At 39.0% G+C, this 7395-nt stretch overlaps 1 long non-coding RNA gene across 1 annotated transcript; it reads right to left on the reverse strand.

Moving 5' to 3' along the window:
• Positions 1-4471: 4471 nt before the first annotated feature.
• LOC309384663 lies at positions 4472-6243 on the reverse strand. The gene is made up of 3 exons (XR_014174097.1): positions 6184-6243; positions 4971-5045; positions 4472-4590 (listed from the first exon to the last, which is right to left on the reverse strand). It is a non-coding gene; the product is annotated as an uncharacterized lncRNA (long non-coding RNA).
• Positions 6244-7395: the final 1152 nt, after the last annotated feature.

Below are 7395 nucleotides of genomic sequence, written 5' to 3' on the forward strand. Positions count from 1 at the left end.
AACACCCCATGATTTCTGAAGGCAAACTGTTACACTGTTTAATTGTCCTCACTGTTAGAAAGTTTCTCCTTAATTCCAGGTTGCTTCTTTCTTTGATTAGTTTCCAACCATCGTTTCTAGTCCTGCCCTTTGGTGTTTTGGAAAAATAAGTTGACCCCTCTTCTTTGTTGCAGCCCCTCAAATACTGGAATACTGCTATCATGTCACCCCTGATTCTTCCTTTCTTTAGACTAGGCAGACCCAAAACTTGCAGCTGTTCTTCATATGGTCTAGTCTCCAGGCCCTTGATCATCTTAGTTGCTCTTCTCTGAACTTTTTCCAAAGTCTCAACATCTTTTTTGTAGTCTAGTCTGCTTTTCCAAAATGGATGAATTTGGAAATACCATTGTAACCCCATATTTCACAATAAGTATTGAGAAAGATCTCAATTTGCAATTCAAGCCTGTGAGGTGGGCTTCTTTTATCTTTCTACCAACATTATTGCTAATAGGCCAAGTTTTTGAGGACTGAATTTATTGATAATAAAAAGAATCCATTATTATTAGCTTATTTCAAGACTAGAGAGACTGATTTAAGCATATGCTAATATGCCAATAAAATAGTGATCAATTTTGCTGCTCTCTGTTCCCCGCCTGCTTTGCTTCAGTAGTCTCTGAAAATAGCTTAAAGTCATACCTAAAAAATGTGTAAAGTCCTTGCTAAGCAGATATCCTTGTTCTGCCTATCGTGAATCTGGAGCTTAGGTTAAGTAAAAAGACTGCTCCAGATAGTGATCAGTCCCTTGATTCTCAAATAAGGTCAAGTTTTTAATTATAGCTGGAAAACCCCAAACATTGAAACTAAGTTAATCCTAGGTAATGGAGTAGCATGCTGATTGGGTAAATGCTCATGAGAGTTTTAGATAAAGAAAACCTGTTTGTAATTAGAAAAGGTTTGAGTCAGAAGTAAACTTTGTGGGATTCCACCACCCCCCCCCTTGTCTTCTTCCAGTCTGCTACAGGACAGAGAAATACAGTAAGCAAAAATGCAGAGCTTGTTCTCTCTCTCCCTTTCCCCCCTCCCTCCTTCTCCCCCCCCCTCTCTGTCTGTAACAAAAGATAATTCAGTGAATAAAAATTTTCCTGGTATGGCATGAGAAACTTAGACATTTAACTTTTTTTTTTTTTTTTAAAGGCTCATTTGGTTATCTTCAAAAAAGTCAAGAAAGGAAGTTGAGAGATTTCTGCCAGTGATCTTGGCCCTGAAAGGGGCTGCAATTTGCCACAGCCAAGCAATTGGAAGATGTTCACCTAGAAAACTATGTACCGAATGTCAATGTACTTCCTTTCATCCGGGTTAATTGCAAGATAGCCCTTTCTAATCTCTTAAATCTGAGTTATACTCTTCTCTACCACTCCTGGGTTTTGTAGTTCCTTCCTTTATTTATCCGTTAGGTGCAATGGATGCCATAACTATGGGTTGGTCATCATACAATAAATCTCTGAGTGTCTGTAAAGGCAGGCAGGCATGCAAGAGGCATGGAGAATGGGGAGGCTGATAGACTTGTTTGATGCCATCAGTCCACTAGAGGTCATTGTAAGACTCATCCAGGCTCACATCAAGGTTTCTCAGTAGTTTGGTTCAATAAGTGACTCCCTGTGTTCACTGTTGGGAAATCTGAATGGTATTTAGGAAGGGAGCTGTTGAGGGAACAACCTCACTGTAAACATCCAACTCAGCAGTTAAAAAGACAAACCATGCTGGAGTGACTCACAGAAGAGCTAAAAATAAGACAGTGTTTATTGTAATTGCATTACATAAAATTAGGATGAGCCTGCATTTGGCACATTATGCATTTAATTTTATGTCCAATTTATATTCCACTATTCTGTGCAATCAAATGCTCACAGAGGCTAACAGGAACAAAAAGTTTTTAAACTTACATTCCCGCTGATTCAAAATTAATTAACAATTAAAACCCTGATCAAAGAGAGCAGTCTTATTAATTAAGAATTAAAAACCTGGCTGATCTTCCAAAGACAGAGAGCGGGAACCAAGTATACTTAACAGGGTGCTTTCCATAGGCTGGGAGCAGCCCAGGAGAACAGCACCACTCCCACGTATCAAAACAAGTACTGAGGCATCTTCAAAAGGGCCCCTCCTGCAAATCTGAACTGGAAGACAGGCTCACAACATGAGCCATAATTTCTCAAGTGGGAGTCAGTTCAGTATAGTGTTAAGGCATCAGGTTAGAAGCTGGGAGGCTGTGAATATGGGTCCAGAAAGCCAGTTGGGTGAACTGAGACCAGTCATTTTCTCTTATTCTCCCTGAGAAGTGGACAATAGTAGCCCACTTCTGATTGTCTTACCAAGAAAACTGCAATAACTTTTTTTTTTCAAAACTGACTTGAAAGCACAAAATAAAAAGGTTTCTCAAGTAATCAGCACTAAGTTGTACAAAGATCAATCCCAGCACTTCAAATTGTGCTCAGTAAGCAGTTGGCAGATCTTTCAGTACAGACCACACTAATCCCAGTATTAATTTAACAGACTAGCTGCTTTTATACCAGTTGCAACTTCAGGACTCTTTTACCAAGGATATCAAATACTAAGTGTTTTGCAAAATGAAGAAACAGATTCAACTAATTCAGGAACAGTCAAAGCTCATATCCTAAGTGGAAGGGTGTAAATAGACCTCACCACAGCAGCCACATATGAAACTGAAGAAGCTGAGGATCAAAGAATATACCTAATTGCAGACTTGCTGTCTTGGGAAGACTGCAGCCCTCATCCAACACTCTGAACATCAGTCCATGTCCAGTTTCTTAATAACCAATGGCATTTCCCTCTAGTCTGGATTTAATTTCAGCTTGTTTTCCCTTTTCCAGCCCATAGCAATGTTAGCATTTGACAGTACAATTCACATTATCTTTATCAAAACAAATTTCATAGAAATGGGAATGTTGTGGAAAAGGCCAATTAAAACGAAAGCGAGGAAAGATATGTCACACTCCTTCATTTGGAGGGAATGCCCAGCTAACTAGCAGTTCAGGAAGATGAAAACTTGCAGAAATGTGCAACTTTATCAACACGAAATCAACAGGAAATTATTTTAATTTCTTGAGTCATTTTCTTATCACGGGATGCAGAGAGCAATTATCACTAGATAAAACCGATGAACTTATTGAAACCATGGCCAGGGAAGCCAACAAAACCTCATGCGGGGAATCACAATTTTCACAAAATAAAGGCATTGTTTCAGAAACAGGTAAAACTGTTGGGCAATGCTAGACCCAACTGGTGATCACATATTTACAGATTAACAGAGTTGGAAGGGACCTTGTAGGTCATCTAGTCCAACCCCCTGTCCAAGCAGACCCTACACCATTTTTGACAGATGTAGCCCTTTTCAATATAATTCAGCAATCATCTGTTTTCAGACAAAATGAAGCAGATTTAAGTCGACCATTCTCAGTATCGGTTCATGACACGATATCGAAAGAGGGCTTTTTCAGTTACCAGCCAATAATTTGAAAATTCCTAAGTATATTTTTATAACTCCGTTATATATAATCTTATTAGGTGATTGCATGCAGTATTTAATATCTGCATCACAGAAAAAGAATAAATGCCTAGAAGTGCACAGAGCCAGAAATCTGAAACAAATCTAAATGTACAAGTTCTTTATTATGTTCAACAGGAAGGACACATTTGGAAATGCAGCTTTATTAGTAGAGATACTCATTTCCTACCTTTCCCTATAAATAGGGAAATGGTGCCAAAGGTATTCTGTAAAGAAAATTATTTTTAACACATTAACAAATCCAATTTCTGGTTCTGGTTCCTTATTGTGGATTCAAAACACAACTAAAATTTAAAGCCAAGTCAAAGAAACAAAAAAACCAAAAACAAAAACAATGGCAACAAGAACATAAATTGCAATGTAAAGTGGTTAATGCTGGTCTGTGACCATAATAAAAAAATATTATTAAACAAAATTGTTCTAAAAGTCATATGAAAAGCATGCCCCTTTTAGCAGTGAAAGGGGTTGAACTCCACATTGTTCGTTTTGGGGGGAAAGCAGTAACAATGGCTGTGGTTTACTACACAGAAAACACTCTCTTTTTTGAGACCAAGGCTTCTGCTGTAGGTTTTAATTCCCTTCTGCTCTAGATGGGAGCAAGTGTCCCTAATAAAATCTGGTTCTCAGCTATGTATGGTTTTAAAAGCAAAATGCAGCCTTCTGAATTGGCCGTAGAAGCAAATAGAAGCCAGTGGAACTGATATATGATCTGAGACATATGCTTTGACTTGCAACTACCAGACAAAAGTCTGGTCGCTGCATTTTGGACTAATTGAAGTTTCTAAACTGCCTTCAAAGTTATCCCCATGTAAAATACAGTGTATGATAATAATCCAGGCTTGAGGTAAGAGCAACATGGAAGACAGAAGCCAAGCTCCCTTTAATAGGATAAGATTGCAAACAGTTTATTAGCCAATGTTCATAACATGTTCTGCAACTTTGAAAGGAGCCTTAATTAATAGTCCCTCTGTCATGTGTTATTTGTGATTTCTCGCATCCATTTTTATGCCATTTCACACCAAAGTAGGCTGTGGAGCAGAAGAAAGAAAGAAAATGAACTTTTAAAACATGTTCAAAACGTAATGGAGCAGCATGTGCATTTTAAAAGTTGATGGGAGGAATGTGGGAGGGATCAACCATAACCAAAGTAAGACCTGGATAGAGAGAGAAATTGGATCTGCTTTTTGTCTCAAGGCAATTGCAAAATAATCTGAGAGAAGAAGACACTAAGATCTGTCATTTGCTATGGCCATATCCACTCCTAATCACTTTTGAGATTTCCAGTACCATTCCCTCTCAGGCCTGGAAGCTGGACCTATCAGTCTGCCCAGACACTAATCCACCCCATTGAGTTTCAGAGAAACCTTGGGCTTTTTCCTGATGAGCAGGTCATTTGCAGAAGACGTGCCTTGAATTCAATTGTTCCTGTGTTGACTTTCCCTGAATGATGATCTCAGAAGATTTCCTGATTTGCCAAGATGCTCTGGAAGATGAAGCACAGAAAACAATGTTTAGAGGGCCATTGGAGTGAACCGATACTGGAAATGATACACGGCAATAAGATTGGTGAAATATAATTATTTTTCTGCTCTTACTACATTTGTAGGTAAGTGGCCAGTGGTGTTCAGAGTGACTGGGGTTTTTTCCTCCTTTCAAAAGAGCCATTCTACAGGGTTACTGTGAGGATTATTCTAGATATCTGTCAAATAAAATCACTCAAATCGGCTGTGAGTTGGAGTCTCCTCTGGCTGAGAGGGAGAGAGTCTTGCCATATTATTTGGGAAGGTTTTGAGTCTGTAAATCTTGAAGGAGGAGACAGGATCCAAAGACTGTAAATCTGGCAACCAATATGTTAGAATACATGTGGTCCTCGACTTATGATTGTAATGGAGCCTGAACACAGCAATCATTAAACATCACAGTGGTTAAGCAAAATAGTGGGTGCAGTTTTGCTGAAACCTAGAAGTAAAAAACTGGCTTTTGGTAAAACCATTGGAAACCTTTGGAAAACACAGTTATGTGACCTCAGAAAGCTGCAAACAGCCATAAATGCAGCCTCGTTGCATTTATGCAACTCAAAAGTTTGGTCATGTGACCACAGAGATATTGGGAGGGGGGGAATCATTCAGAACTTCAAATCTGGGCCATAAGTAACCCCAAGGTAGGTTTGTTTTAAAGTAAAGGGCTACCTGTAATGTCCTTCCTGGTTGTTCAAGGTCTTTTGGGAGATTATTTCTAGTTTGGTCCAAGCAATGATGAACTCATCCTTAGGTAAGAAAGTAGTTCCATCTGCCTTGAAGGTAGTGATATGATGCCTTCTTAAGAACCACCACCAGACCCAATTCTATTGGCTAATTTCTGATCATTTTTCAAACTCGCATTTTGGAGGAAGAGTGTGGAAAATGTTGGAAATTTTCAGAAAGAAGCAGATTATCTTTAAAAAAAAAATGTTTAGGCCTGAATTGTTCACACTTAAGGATAACTTTTGTCAGGGCTCGGATGGGGATGCTACAATTATCCAGCCTTTTCATGACCTTTCAGCAACTTTTGATATCATTGACCATAGTATCTTAGACTGGCTACAGAGGTTAGAGCGAGTATTACCGTGTTTTTTTCCCTACCTTTGTGGTCAATTACAGTTGATGTTGGCAGGAGGAGAAATTGAGTTTGAGATCCCTGTAGTATGAGGTTCTTCAAGGCTGAACAATTTTACCACTCTTATTCAGCATCTACCTGAGGTTGCTAGGTAATGTCAATCAATAACATGAGGTCCAGTGTCATCAATATGTCAGTGATACCCAGTTGAACATTTGAACCCCTGGCCAGTCAAGTGATGCTGTCAAAGTCCTATTGTAAGGTCTTGGAGCTGTAAATCATGGCTGACTGGGGAATCCCGAGTGTTGAAGGTCACACATTTTAAGCTGCCAAGTTTGAGAAATACTGCTCTAAATTAAGAGGTAATATAGCACAGTATTCTTCATATTGAATTGGGATTTCAAAGACTGGATTTTGGCCAAGAAGCTTCAGGAAGTAATCCTGAAATATCCCTTTTCTCAGACTAATCCTCTGGGTAGGTTGTTATGAGGATAAAGTAGATCTTCATCACCAGCAACAATGTGCCATCTTCATCACCAACAACAATGTAATTTGTTTTGATCCATTCACTAAACCTTCTCTAGTGAAGCGTCTGCTCTCCTTAAATCCAGATGGCTCTTATCTTGCTGAGAGGCTTGAAGACCTGACTCATCACATAGGCCTTTGGCAAGAGTGATTGAACCTCCCTTCTGGGCACTATGGGTTTACACCTTGATGTTGCCGGATTTTGCCATTGTCTGTTCCTTGTTTTTATTATTACTATTATTCATCACACAGTCAGCCAGATGTTCAGACTGGGTTTGGCATTTTTGTCTATCAAGTCCTTATCATTTTTGTTTCTTGAGTCCTTTTTTCTATCGAGTCCTTATGAAGGACTTTATCAAGGTCCATATCAAGGCAAATGTGGATGTTTGACAGTGTTACAGATATCATCACAGGATGGAAGCTGTTCCAAGTAAAGCCGCCTTCTGCAATTGACTGATTTGTCAATGCCTATGGTGTTCAAGTAGTACACCAGTTGTTTTGGGACTGCACCCAAGGTGCCTATTACTATTGGTACTACCCTTGCTTGCCTTTGCCTACTATTGTTGTTGCTGTTGTTGTTATTGTTATATCACTCTGTTATTCAGAATGTTTTTTATATGAAAACCATCCAGAGTCATTGGGAGCTGGGTAATGTACAAAAAATATTAAATAGATTTTCCAACTTGTAACTAGTGACATCTTCTAGCATCATT

The sequence above is a fragment of the Natrix helvetica genome (assembly GCF_964273705.1).
Source record: "Natrix helvetica genome assembly, chromosome: 1".
Classification (NCBI taxonomy): domain Eukaryota; kingdom Metazoa; phylum Chordata; class Lepidosauria; order Squamata; family Natricidae; genus Natrix; species Natrix helvetica.